General features: G+C 42.6%; 1 protein-coding gene across 1 annotated transcript in view; it reads right to left on the bottom strand.

Annotated features, from left to right (window-relative positions):
• LOC139532104 (putative nuclease HARBI1) overlaps positions 1–14,819 on the bottom strand; it is a 203,731-nt gene that overhangs the window by 116,951 nt on the left and 71,961 nt on the right. The gene's annotated exons all lie outside the window — the stretch shown is intronic.

The raw sequence follows: 14,819 nt of genomic DNA, 5'->3' as shown, positions 1-14,819 counted from the left end.
TAGGTTAATTGACAGCCAGACTCATAAAGATATATTTTAACCACCAACCTGTCGATAAAAGCTCATGTGAGAAGATGATCCATCAAGTCAATTGATTAAGGCATAATTCTAATGTCATTTATAATTTTCAAACCTTCAGTCACTTGTTGATATTTTGCTAACATTATAAAAGCAATATGAACTAGAGGAGACAATGGCCTGTGCTTAAACATTTTATTTCAAAGTGTTTCTGCATGGAAGAGTGGGCCAAAATTCCAAACAGTACACATGACGTTACACTGTTTCCAGGTGGCCTTACTTCTTCATTGCACAAAGGAATAACCTCAACCTATTTCCAAAGACTGGTGACATCCAGTGGAAGCGGTAGGAACTGAAAACAGGGTGATTAGAAATCCAGTACCCCAAAGAAAACTCATTGAACAGACAGTGACCTAAAAAAATAAAAAATAAAAATGAATGGTTAGTCCTCTGGGTTTTGCCTGCTACATAAGTTCTGTTATACTTACAGACATGATTCAAACAGTTTTAGAAACTTCAGAGTGTTTTCTATCCAAATATACTAATAATATGCATATATTATATTCTGGGGATGAGTAGAAGGAAGTTGAAATTGGGCACGCTATTTATCCAAAAGTGAAAATGCTGCCCCCTATCCTAGAGAAGTTAAAGTGTTTCTGCATGGAAGAGTGGGTCAAAATTCCTCCAGATGTTAGACTGATCAACTACAGGAAGTGTTTGGTTGCAGTCATTGTAGCTAAAGGTGGCACAACCTATTATTGAGTGTATGTGGGCAAGTACTTTATCACACAGGGGCATTGGGTGTTGTATGACTTTGCTTATGCAATAAATAAGTATCACATTTGTGTTATTTGTTCACTAAGGTCCCCTTTATCTAATATTAGGTTTTGGTTGAAGATCTGATAAGTTGGTGTAAATAAAAAATATGCACAAATAAAGAATATAAGTTAACGGGGCATATACTTTTCCACTGCACTGTTTAATGCTCAAAATCACTTTTGGTTAATAACTCATGAAACATAGTCAGACTGGTCTGTTTTTTTGCAGGGAGGTCATCCTGCACATTAGGAATATGATGACTTCACTACTTCATTCTATCTTCTGTGTTATCTGAGCAAATGGGCGTGTTACTTTTGTCCGTGTTACTTTAGTCTAGGCTCTCCCCTACACTGCAGTAGTAATAGTGGCCGTTGTACAGTGGCGACCCGTCATTCAGGGCCCCACATTTTTTGGGGGGAAATAGCTAAAATTGTGTGGGGGGGGGGCTTGCTTTTTTGCATGTTATTTTGGCATTAATACGTGTCACATATCAGTTTGCAAACAAAGTAAAAAAATATATATATAATTGAATTAATAAAGCCGCATAGAAACAGGCAGCTCTGAAATGCAGGTATGGTGGTGGTGGCCAGCAGAAAATAGGGGCCTTTTTTTAACTAGGCAAGTCAGTTGAGAACAAATTGTTATTTACAATGGCGGCCTAGGAACAGTGGGATAACTGCCTTGTTCAGGGGCATAACGACAGATTTTTACCTTGTCAGCTCAGGGATTCGATCTAGCAACCTTTCAGTTACTGGCCCAACGCTCTAACCACTAGGCTACCTGCCGCATTGCACCGTGATTGGCTCAGCATTGCATTGTGATTGGCTCAGTGTTCTGTCACTTATGGGGACACTACGTTACCCGCCTTTAGTAAGGGTAGACATCAAGAATGTGAGCCCTTTGGGTCCTGCCGTAGACTTAGATTAGAAGTGTCCTTCCAAGAAGGCTCAAGGTCATTGGCCACAGATAAAATGACGTCAAATCACTTTATTTCTAAAGTAGCTTTGATTGGACTGTCAACATCGTACTTTCAAAATCCTAGCTAGTATAACAGTATAGCTTCCGTCCCTCTCCTCGCCCCGAACCAGGGACCCTCTGCACACATCGACAACAGCCACCCTCAAAGCATCGTTACACATCGCACCACAAAAGCCACGGCCCTTGCAGAGCAAGGGGAACAACTACTTCAAGGTCTCAGAGCTAGTGACGTCACCGATTAAAACGCTATTAGGGCACACCACCGCTAACTAACTAGCCATTTCACATCGGTTACACTAGCAGTCATCGTAAATCAAGTAGACAATCTACTGGCAAATCGTTTTTTATCCTTGTCATATGAAGATAAATACTGAAGGTAAATTATATGTAAAACGTATGGGTGCTCATCGGCCATTGGACATAAACATTACACCAACAAGTCGGAAATCACATATTCAACAATGAGTTGTTTGGCTAACCGCAAGCATTGCAACTTGGAAGTCAGACTGGTAAAATACGTTTTGAACGGTCATCCAACTCGGAATTGTAAATCTTTCTCTTTCTTTGATGACAAAATTTGCCAACGTTGGCCCGCATCCCACAACAAGGTGAGTCCAAAAATGATGTAATATGCCAGGGAGATATGGTCAGCCATATCAACTATGTTTTTTAAAAAGGCAGTAAACGAGGCTGAATGAATTGTTTCGCTGCCAGACAAGGCTCCACTAATAGCCAGGTGTAGCAGTGGTAAGGACAAGCATGGTGGAGGAAATGTGATGGTCTGGGGGTGCTTTGGTGGTGGTAAAGTGGGAGATTTGTACAGGGTTGTCACGCCCTGACCGTAGAGAGCTTTTTATGTCTCTATTTTGGTTTGGTCAGGGTGTGACTTGGGTGGTCATTCTATGTTAATTTTCTGTGTTTTGTATTTCTTTGTTGTTTGGCCAGGTGTGGTTCTCAATCAGAGGCTGTGTCTATCGTTGTCTCTGATTGAGAACCATACTTAGGTAGCTTTTTCCCACATGGTTTTTGTGGGTAGTTGTTTTCTGTTTTGTGTCTGCACCAGACAGAACTGTTTCGTGTTGTTCTATTTTTGGTTATTTTGTCTCAGTGTTCAGTTTTAATAAATAAATGAAGGAACACTTACCACGCTGCGCTTTGGTCCACTCCCTCTTCTTCAGACGGCCGTGACAGAATTACCCACCACCAAAAGAGGACCAAGCAGCGTGGTTACCTGGAGAGTTGGACATGGGAGGAAATACTGGAAGGCAAGGGACCCTGGGGACAGACGAGAGAACATCGCCGTCCTTAGGAGGTGGCACAACTTACCACGCTGCACTTTGGTCCACTCCCTCTTCTTCAGACGGCCGTGACAAGGGTGAAGGATCTTGAGGAAGGAAGGCTATCACTCCATTTTGCAATGCCATGCCATACCCTGTGGACGGCGCTTAATTGGAGCCAATTTCCTCCTACAACAGGACAATGAACCAAAGTACAGCTCCAAACTATGCAATAACTATTTAGGGAAGAAGCAGTCAGCTGGTATTCTGTCTATAATGGAGTGGCCAGCACAGTCACCGGATCTCAACCCTATTGAACTGTTGTGGGAGCAGCTTGACCGTATGGTACATAAGAAGTGCCCATCAAGCCAATCCAACTTGTGCGAGGTGCATCAGGAAGCATGCGGTGGAGTCTCTTCAGATTACCTCAACAAATTGACAACTGAATGCCAAAGGTCTGCAAGGCTGTAATTGCTGCAAATGGAGGAATCTTTGACGGAAGCAAAGTTTGAAAGACACAATTATTATTTCATTTTAAATCATTATTTATAACCTTATCAACATCTTGACTATATTTCCTATTCATTTTGCAACTCATTTCATGTATATTTTCATGGGAAAACAAGGACATTTCTAAGTGACTCAAACTTTTGAACGGTAATGTACATATTATTAATATTTTATTAAGTGTTAAAATGATGACCCCTATCCTCAGTAGCCTATTCCAGCAGGCTATTGGGAAACATAAGCACTTATTACCTCGAAATTGTCTCGCTATTCATGTTGAACAAATTAGTCTGTTAATTTGAACTAAGCAAGCTGCTAAATCGTTCAGTTCACATCTTTCCTACAGCTTGTCTAGGCTACTGTAAACTATCTGAAAGGAGGTGTAGGCCTATCAGGGGCTATAGGCTAACTGACTTTATCTAAGCAAACCATGGCAAAATTGAATTACAACCATAAACCCAGATTTTAATTTGTTGTCTATGCCTATTAAAATGACAAGTCTATCTCCCAAATGGGCCATTTATAACGCATTGTAATCTTAACACCTGGTACATAATAACAGCACAATTTCCAGAAAATAGCCTAACAGTTTTTTCAAAATGCTTGTCCAAGTGTTTCTTCGCAGAGATTGAGATCATCTGTTCAACTTTCATCACTCAAACTCTCCTGTTGGATTTATCCATAGATATGCACATGCGCAAAGGGGATTTATTTACAATTACAAACCTGGTTCGAGCCCTGAATGCTGATTGGCTGAAAGCCGTGGTATATCAGACCATATACCAGGAGTGTGACAAAAAAACTTTTTTTTACTTTTGTAATTACGTTGGTAGCCAGTTTATAATAGCATTAAGGCACCCCCGGGTTTGTGGTATATGGTCAATTGTAACGTCTGCTTCCAACTCACACTCTCAAACACGTAGATCCCCTGAACGCAGCTCACCTTCAAGCCCACTTTCCAGCTCACACTCTCAAACACATAGATCCCCTGAACGCAGCTCACTCTCCAGATCCCAATCACCTGAATTCTGATCACCGGTTCACACACCTTTATGTCACTATCACACACTATTTAGTTCATTTCTGTGAGGTATTGTTTGTTTTTTGACACGCTTCTATTCGGAGCTCTGGTTTTCCTGAAATGTAATCCTCCCGTGTATGATAGTTTTTGCCTGCCTCACTAACGACGCTTTTTGCCTATTCCCTGCCTGTACTTTAGCCTAGCGGATGTCCTGTTATCAACCAATTGCCTGATCTCCAGGATGACGTTACTAGCCTTTTCCCTGTCTGTACTGTTGCATTTTTGGACCCCCTGTGTATGACCTTCTGCCTGCCCCTGGACCCAGCTACCTGCCTCCTCCTGTGGTCCTTTACAAATAAACACTATAAGTTTGGGTCTAGAGTGTCTCCCACTTTGAAGAGGGGGATGACCGCGGCAGCTTTCCAATCTTTGGGGATCTCAGACGATACGAAAGAGAGGTTGAACAGGCTTGTAATAGTGGTTGCAACAATATCGGCAGATCATTTTAGAAAGAGAGGGTCCAGATTGTCTAGCCCCGCTGATTTGTAGGGATCCAGATTTTGCAGCTCTTTCAGATCATCAGCCATCTGGATTTGGGTGAAGGAGAAGCGGGGGAAGGGGGAAGGGGGCTTGGGCCCATTGCTGCGGGTGGTGCAGAGCTGTTGGCCGGGGTAGGGCTAGCCAGGTGGAAAGCATGGCCAGACGTAGAAAAATGCTTCTTGAAATTATCGGTTATCGTTGATTTATCGGTGGTGACAGTGTCTCCTAGCCTCAGTCCAGTGGGCAGCTGGGAGGAGGTGCTCTTATTCTCCATGGACTTTACAGTGTCCCAAAACTTTTGGAATTAGTGCTACAGGATTCAAATTTCTGTTTGAAAAAGCTAGCCTTAGCTTTCCTAACTGACTGTGTATATTGGTTCCAGAATTCCCTGAAAAGTTGCATATCGTGGGGGCTTTTTGATGCTAATGCAGAACACCACAGGATGTTTTTGTGCTGGTCAAGAGCAGTCATGTCTGGGATGAACCAAGGGCTATATCTGTTCTTAGTTCTACATTTACTTATTTAAGATGGTGAGGAAAGCACTTTTAAAGAACAACCAGGCATCCTCTACTGACGGGATGAGGTCAATATCCTTCCAGGATACCCGGGCCAGGTCCATTAGAAAGGCTTGCTCGCTGAAGTGTTTTAGGGAGCGTTTGACAGTGATGAGGGGTGGTCGTTTGACCGCGGACCCATTACGGACGCAGGCAATGAGGCAGTGATCGCTGAGATCCTGGTTGAAGACATCATAGGTGTATTTAGAGGGCAAGTTGGTCAGGATGATATCTATGAGGGTGCCCATGGTTAAGGATTTAGGGTTGTACCTGGTAGGTTCCTTGATCATTTGTGTTAGATTGAGGGCATCTAGCTTAAATTGTAGGACGGCCGTGGTGTTAAGCATATCCCAGTTTAGGTCACCTAACAATATGAACTCTGAAGATAGATAGGGGTGCAATCAATGCACATATGGTGTCCAGGGCACAGCTGAGGGCTGAGGGGGGTTTATAACAAGCGGCAACGGTGAGAGACTTATTTCTGGAAAGGTGGATTTTTAAAAGTAGAAGCTCGAATTGTTTAGGCACAGACCTGGATAGCATGACAGAACTCTGCAGGCTATCTCTGCAGTAGATTGCAACTCCGCCCCCTTTGGCAGGTCTATCTTGTCGGAAAATGTTGTAGTTGGGGATGGAAATTTCAGAATTTTTGGTGGCCTTCCTAAGCCAGGATTCAGACACGGCTAGGACATCAGGGTTGGCGGAGTGTGCTAAAGCAGTGAATAAAACAAACTTAGTGAGGAGGCTTCTGATGTTAACATGCATGAACCCAAGGCTTTTACGGTTACAGAAGTCAACAAATGAGAGCGCCTGGGGAATAGGTGTAATGTTGGGGACTACAGGGCCTGGACTAACCTCTACATCACCGGAGGAACAGAGAAGGAGTAGGATAAGGGTAGGGCTAAAGGCTATAAGAACTGGTCGTCTAGTGTGTTGGTAACAGAGAGTAAAAGGAGCAGATTTCTGGGCGTGGTAGAATAGATTCAGGGCATAATGTACAGACAAGGGTATGGTAGGATGTGAGTACAGTGGAGGTAAACCTAGGCATTGAGTGACAATGAGAGAGGTTGTGTCTCTGGAGGCACCAGTTAAGCCGGGTGAGGTGAGGTCTCTGCATGTGTGGGGTGTGGGACAAAAGAGCTATCTAAGGCATGTAGGGTGGGGCTGAGGGTTCTACATTGAAATAAAACAATAATAACTAACCCGAAACAGCAATAGACAAGGGATATCGACATTAGGGAGAGGCATGTGTAGCCGAGTGATCATAGGGTCCAATGAGAAGCAATAGGTGGGTCAAGGAGCCGTTTGGTAGTCGCTACTACGCTAGGCGAGCTGGAGACACGGCTATTCAGAAAGCTAGCAGGCCGGGGCAAGCAGATGGGTCTTCGGCGACATCGCAACGGAAAAGCCTGTAGACACCACCTCGGACAATTACATCTGCAGACCAGTCGTGATGGATCGGCGGGGCTCTGTGTCGTCAATAAAGGGTCCAGGCCAATTGGCAAGAGAGGTATTGTTGCCCAAGAATTAGCTGGTATACCTCTTCGGCTAGCCGGGAGAGGGGCTTAGCTCAAAGATAGCTCAAGGCTAACTGGTGCTTGCTTCAGGACAGATGCGTTTGCCAGCAGTAGCCACTCAGTTGCAGCTAGCTAGCTGGGATGTTCCGTTGTAATGGTCCAGAGCTTGCGGCAGGAATCCGGTGATGTGGTAGAGAAAAAGCAGTTCGGTATGCTCTGGGTTGATTTCGCGCTGTGCAGACAGGCAGGTATTGACCGAGCTGAAGCTGGCTGGTGTACGAGTTCATGGTGAAGACCGCTAGCAGTGGCTAACTGACTACTAGCTAGTTAGCTGGTTATCTTCTGACGGGGGTTCCGGTTCTAAAGTATAAAAATAGCAGATCCGTACCACATTTGGTTAGGCGGGTTGCAGGAAGGTATATTCAGTTCGTAGATGGAAAGCGAGATTAAAATATATCCGAAATATGTACAAAAAAACGAGGTAACCGACTATTTACACGGGACAAGACAGGACAAGACAAACACACGTCCGACTGCTTTGCCATCTTGGGACAGTAGATATAGATATAGTAGATATACAGTGGGGAGAACAAGTATTTGATACACTGCCGATTTTGCAGGTTTTCCTACTTACAAAGCATGTACAGGTCTGTAATTTTTATCATAGGTACACTTCAACTGTGAGAGACGGAATCTAAAACAAAAATCCAGAAAATCACAGTGTATGATTTTTAAGTAATTAATTTGCATTTTATTGCATGACATAAGTATTTGATCACCTACCAACCAGTAAGAATTCCAGCTCTCACAGACCTGTTAGTTTTTCTTTAAGAAGTCCTCCTGTTCTCCACTCATTACCTGTATTAACTGCACCTGTTTGAACTCGTTACCTGTATAAAAGACACCTGTCCACACACTCAATCAAACAGACTCCAACCTCTCCACAATGGCCAAGACCAGAGAGCTGTGTAAGGACATCAGGGATAAAATTGTAGACCTGCACAAGGCTGGGATGGGCTACAGGACAATAGGCAAGCAGCTTGGTGAGAAGGCAATAACTGTTGGCGCAGATATTAGAAAATGGAAGAAGTTCAAGATGACGGTCAATCACCCTTGGTCTGGGGCTCCATGCAAGATCTCACCTCGTGGGGCATCAATGATCATGAGGAAGGTGAGGGATCAGCCCAGAACTACACGGCAGGACCTGGTCAATGACCTGAAGAGAGCTGGGACCACAGTCTCAAAGAAAACCATTAGTAACACACTACGCCGTCATGGATTAAAATCCTGCAGAGCACGCATGGTCCCCCTGCTCAAGCCAGCGCATGTCCAGGCCCGTCTGAAGTTTGTCAATGACCATCTGGATGATCCAGAGGAGGAATGGAAGAAGGTCATGTGGTCTGATGAGACAAAAATAGAGCTTTTTGGTCTAAACTCCACTCGCCGTGTTTGGAGGAAGAAGAAGGATGAGTACAACCCCAAGAACACCATCCCAACCGTGAAGCATGGAGGTGGAAACATCATTCTTTGGGGATGCTTTTCTGCAACGGGGACAGGACTACTGCACCGTATTGAGGGGAGGATGGATGGGGCCATGTATCGCGAGATCTTGGCCAACAACCACTTTCCCTCAGTAAGAGCATTGAAGATGGGTCGTGGCTGGGTCTTCCAGCATGTCAACGACCTGAAACACACAGCCAGAGCAACTAAGGATTGGCTTCGTAAGAAGCATCTCAAGGTCCTGGAGTGGCCTAGCCAGTCTCCAGACCTGAACCCAATAGAAAATCTTTGGAGGGAGCTAAAAGTCCGTATTGCCCAGCGACAGCCCCGAAACCTGAAGGATCTGGAGAAGGTCTGTATGGAGGAGTGGGCCAAAATCAATGCTGCAGTGTGTGCAAACCTGGTCAAGAACTACAGGAAACGTATGATCTCTGTAATTGCAAACAAAGGTTTCTGTACCAAATATTCAGTTCTGCTTTTCTGATGTATCAAATACTTATGTCATGCAATAAAATGCAAATTAATTACTTAAAAATCATACAATGTGATTTTCTGGATTTTTGTTTTAGATTCCGTCTCTCACAGTTGAAGTGTACCTATGATAAAAATTACAGACCTGTACATGCTTTGTAAGTAGGAAAACCTGCAAAATCAGCAGTGTATCAAATACTTGTTCTCCCCACTGTATATAGTGAGACCTAAGACGACAACATAGCATGGCAGCAACACATGACAACACAGCATGGTAGCAACACAACATGACAACAACATGGTAGCAACACAACATGTGTTAGGTGAGAATTATCGGTTAATTGAATGATTAGAATATTCCACCCTGAAACATATAATTGTATGGAAGTGATTAGAATGTATAACATCATAATCAATAAATGTATAGTCTAGTCAGAATTAGGGTAAAGACAATATGTCTTTACGGTATTATAAACACTGACTGTCTGAGCTTGGTGCCGACCTGACTAGAGATTTGGGAGAAGAACGGGGAGTGTCTCAAGGACAAGGTCACTAATCTCTGGCGGCTGGGTAGCAGGACATGTGTGTGCGTCTGTTTGTCTGTTTGTATGCATGTGTGTGTGTGTGTGTGCGTATGGTTGTGTGAATGTGTGGGCGTGAGAAGTCAGTATAAAATGAATTGTTTTGTATTCCTGACTTTAGAACGTTCTCTGAATAAACTGTACTAACCTTTTGTATAAGCTGAGTCTTTGACTAATTATTATTATACCCATGGTCTTACAAACCTCGGGAATTGGTCAGAGCTATTGATTGATTGTTATTATCATTGGGATTGGAAATTCTCTTATCAACATGGCAGCAGCAGAACATGGTAGCAGCACAAAACAGGGTACAAATATTGTTGGGGACAACAACAGCACAAAGGGCAAGAAGGAAGAGACAACAATGCATCACGCAAAGCAGCAATAGAGGGAATATTATAGAGGCATATGATAGAGGAATATGATAGAGAGGAATATGATAGAGAGGAATATGATAGAGGGGAATATGATAGAGGGGAATATGATAGAGGGGAATATGATAGAAAGGAATTTTATAGAGGGGATTGTAATACAGGGGAATATGATTGAGAGGAATATGATAGAGAGGAATTTGATGGAGAGGAATATGATAGAGGGAATATTATAGAGGGAATATGATAGAGGAATATGATAGAGAGGATTGTAATACAGGGGAATATGATAGAGAGGAATATGATAGAGAGGAATATGATAGAGGGGAATATGACAGAGGAATAGAATATGATAGAGAGGAATATGATAGAGAGGCATATGATAGAGGGGAATATGATAGAGAGGAATATGATGGAGAGGATTGTAATACAGGGGAATATGATAGAGATGAATATGATAGAGGGGAATATGATATAGAGGCTTGTAATACAGGGGAATATGATAGAGGGGAATATGATATAGAGGACTGTAATACAGGGGAATATTATAGAGGGGAATATGATATAGAGGAATATGTGTCACGCCTGCTCCCGCAAACCCTCCCTGGCGCTCGAGGGTGCCAGGCTCCCCAGCATTGCGCACTCCTGCCATCATCATTACTCACACCTGCCTTCCCCGTCTCTCGCATCAGCGATTATTGGACTCACCTGGACTCAATCACTTCTGTCATTACCTTCCCTATATCTGTCTATATCTCCGGCGTCGGTCCTTACAATATGATAGAGGAAGATGATTGAGGGGAATATGATATAGTGGAATATGATAGAGGGGAATATGATATGGGGCAATAAAAAGAATTTGTGGGATGCATGTCAACAAAGCCACTACACTACACAACACTAAACAATACATTAATTGCACTATAATGGTGACAAACGGTGCCCACAAACTGTTAGAGCCTACATAAAGCTGTCCCAGCATAAAGCTGTCCCTACAGCAGAGTCCCAACACCTTACCACTGCTACACCTGGCTATCAGCAGAGCCTTGTCTGGCAGCGAAATAGTTCATTCATTCAGTGAGGTGCATGGGCTACTAACAGCTTACTACAAAACATACAATTAATATTACTTTTTTACCTACAGTAAACCTATCTCCCTGCCATATTACTTCATTTATGCAGAAGAATACAATACATTTTTGGACTCAACTTGTTGTGTTGTGCTCACTTGAACAGGAAGGTGGCGCGGCGGTCCTTCGTGGGCAAATTTTGTCATCAAACTTTGTCATCAAAGTCTGGCATTCTCTGGATTCATGGTGCTTTCAAGACAACTTACTAAAGTCAGATTTTGCAGTTCCGAGTTAACAGTTGTTTTGAGCGTGGCACAAATCATGTTTCATTGACAGCATGGCCAATGTTTCTAATTTTAAACTAAGAAAAGAGACCCTTAATCTTAGACCTGGGACCACACAGCCACTCCAGTGAATAGCAGGCTAATGATTGCTTTGCAATGTTTGCAGTTAGCCACTGATTCCTTCCAAACCACTCATTGATGAATTTGCTATTTCCAACTTAATGTTTAGTTCCAAAGGCTGATGATCACCGATACGTTTTTTATCTATAATTAACAAATCAAAATATATTTTACATTTGAGAATCTTCAAAGTTGCCACCCTTTGCCTTGATGTCAGCTTTGCACACTCTTGGCATTCTCTCAACCAGCTTCACCTGTAATGCTTTTCCAAATGTCTTGAAGAAGTTCGCTCATATGCTGAGCACTTGTTGGCTGCTTTTCCTTCACTCTGCGGTCAACTCATCCCAAACCATCTCAATTAGGTTGAGGTCGGGTGATTATGGAGAACAAGTCATCTGATGCAGCACTCCATCACTCTCATTCTTGTTCAAATAGACCTTACACAGCCTGGAGGTGTGTTGGGTCATTGTCCTGTTGAAAACAAATGATTAGTTCCACTAAGTGCAACCAGATGGGATGGCGGATCACTGCAGAATGCTGTGGTAGCCATGCTGGTTAAGTGTGCTTGAATTCTAAATAAATCACAGACAGTGTCACCAACAAAGCACCCCCATACTATCACACCTCCTCCTCCATGATTCACGCTGGGAACTACATATGCAGAGATCATCCGTTCACCTACTCTGCATCTCACAAAGACACGGCGGTTGGAAGCAAAATCTCAAATTTGGACTGATCAGACCAAAGGACAGATTTCCACCAGTCTAATGTCTATTGCTTGTGTTTCTTGGCCAAAGCAAGTCTCTTCTTATTATTGGTGTCCTTTAGTGGTGGTTTCTTTGCAGAAATTCGACCATGAAGGTCTGACTCACGCAGTCTCCTCTGAACAGTTGATGTTGAGATGTGTCTGTTACTTGAACTCTGTCAAGCATTTATTTGGGCTGCAATTTATGAGGCTGGTATTTCTAATGAACTTATCCTCTGCAGCAGAGGTAACTCTGGGTCTTCCTTTCCTGTGGCAGTCCTCATGAGAGCCAATTTCATCATAGCGCTTGATGGTTCTTGAGACTGCACTTGAAGAAACTTTCAAAGTTTTTGAAATGTTCCTTCATGTCTTAAGGTAATGATGGACTGTTATTTCTCTTTGCTTATTTGAGCTGTTCTTTGAATGAGTAGGTGTGTCCAAACTTTTGACTGGTACTGTATATATATTTTTACAATGTATTCATGTCAAAATAACATGCAAAACAGGAAAGCCAGTGTTTTGCTAAAAATGTGGGGCTAAGCCCCACCTGCCCTGAATGTCGAGTCACCACTGAATATGATAGAGGAATATGATAGAGGGGAATGAATGGAGGAATGTGTGATACTCTTGAGTTTGATTGGTTAGATCAACTGGATAGACATGGATAAGAAATATTTCAAAAAGGTTTTTAAACAATTGGCCCTGTTGGCAGGTCTAAAACTACTGTTCTATAGTCAGCTGATATTGATTTCCTTAATAATAAATTGAACTACAATGCAAGCATTCAGGGACACCTACTCTTCAATCAAATGTTTTAGGCCTAGATAATTACACATCCAGCACATCCTATTTCTCTACCAGCCTGCGTACCGTGAAGATCCCTCGACTGTGTTAGGATTTATGTTTATGCACTATAGCCTGTTAGCATATTGTTTGAAGATGAATATTGTTTTGTTACACACACACACAAACAATACAGATGGGTGTGTGTGTAGGTGTGTAAGGACTGACCAACACAGGCCATAAAAGCTGTGGTCAGTCTGGAGAGGGGAGGGGTGCATCACTCTAGGCCAACCAGGGAGGTTAGGAGACTGATCAGTACCATATTAGGAATTGTTTGAGTGAAGAATCAAGGGGGAGACACAAGATGGAGCTAATCTACCCAGCAACCAGATGTGGACAAAGGAAAGCGCCAAGGGGCTTGGACAAGTCCGGGTGCCCCCAAAGGCGGAGCAAGAGTTTAAACCGTGCTCAGCCTCTACTATGATAGGCCAACTGGACGAGTTGGAACTGAAACTGTCATAGTATAAGAACTGCTATTTGAGTACATTCCACAGTTCCCTGCTTTACCCTGCGTGGTGATACAGTGAACCCGTATATACGTAAATTGCATTTGCCATTCATTGCTTGCGGTAATTAAACATAATTAAAGAAAGTTAGCAGACCTTGCTTTTTATTTATCCTGATACCGGATGTGTTACACGCAGCGTTCACAACTGCAACAGCTCTAGTTGATTTAACCGATCAATGGCTCAGGTCACTTGACCAAAATAACTTATGGTTGAGCTGATTCTTGGTTTTAGTGCTGCATTTGACCTTGTTGATTATATGGCTAATAGCTGAGGCCATTGAGAGAGATGTTTTCTTGAGCCCTCATTTCTTTGTTGGAACTTTGTTACTGAGGTGTCATAGTCTATGGAAGACCTGTTTTACTGTAGTAAGGTAGCCTATATATTTTATTAATGATGAAGAGTATGATGAGAAACACTGACATTAGTGGTAGGCTGAGATCAAACAAGTAACCTAAGTAAACCTGGATGATCGTTGTGAAATCTGAAACATATTGACTTTGAATTAGGCAAAACACCTGTATTATGAATGGTCAATCATTTGATAAGCGGTAGAGCATTTTATTTTACTAAAATATGTGGTTACATGGATTCAATGTAAATATTAGGTATGACTGTGCTCAATAGCTTAAAAAAAAGTGAATTGATCCAGCATTTGATTACACATGAGAGCTTCTGTGGGTAATCATGGCAATGGGGCCTTCATTGTGACATCACAAGATTCTGATTCTGGGAGGTTAGCTGTTGCACAGACAAACAGAACAGTGCAAAGAGACTGATTCAACTAACCACTGACAGATTTTTCATGTCCTATTTCATTAGCAAGAGAACACGCTGCTTACTTGAGATGTAGGTTGTAATATAACTTACTGTTTAACTATGTTTCTGAAGAATAACTACTTTTCAAATGACTTGTGTACTAACATGACCTTTTAAGTAGGCCTAACATGCAATCATGGTGACAAGTGAAACTATTGACGAGAGACAGTTTGCTTGAATCCATTTTTTTGTGAGAAAAATGTTCATCCTGACACCTGAGATGGCATGTTACAGTTGTTGTAGTCAGCCAGCCTAATGGCAAATGCATTCTATTGATG

Source organism: Salvelinus alpinus, chromosome 10, assembly GCF_045679555.1.
Source record: "Salvelinus alpinus chromosome 10, SLU_Salpinus.1, whole genome shotgun sequence".
Lineage (NCBI taxonomy): Eukaryota > Metazoa > Chordata > Actinopteri > Salmoniformes > Salmonidae > Salvelinus > Salvelinus alpinus.
The sequence above is the reverse complement of the archived record's forward strand: the minus strand, read 5'-3'. Positions and strand labels throughout refer to the sequence as shown.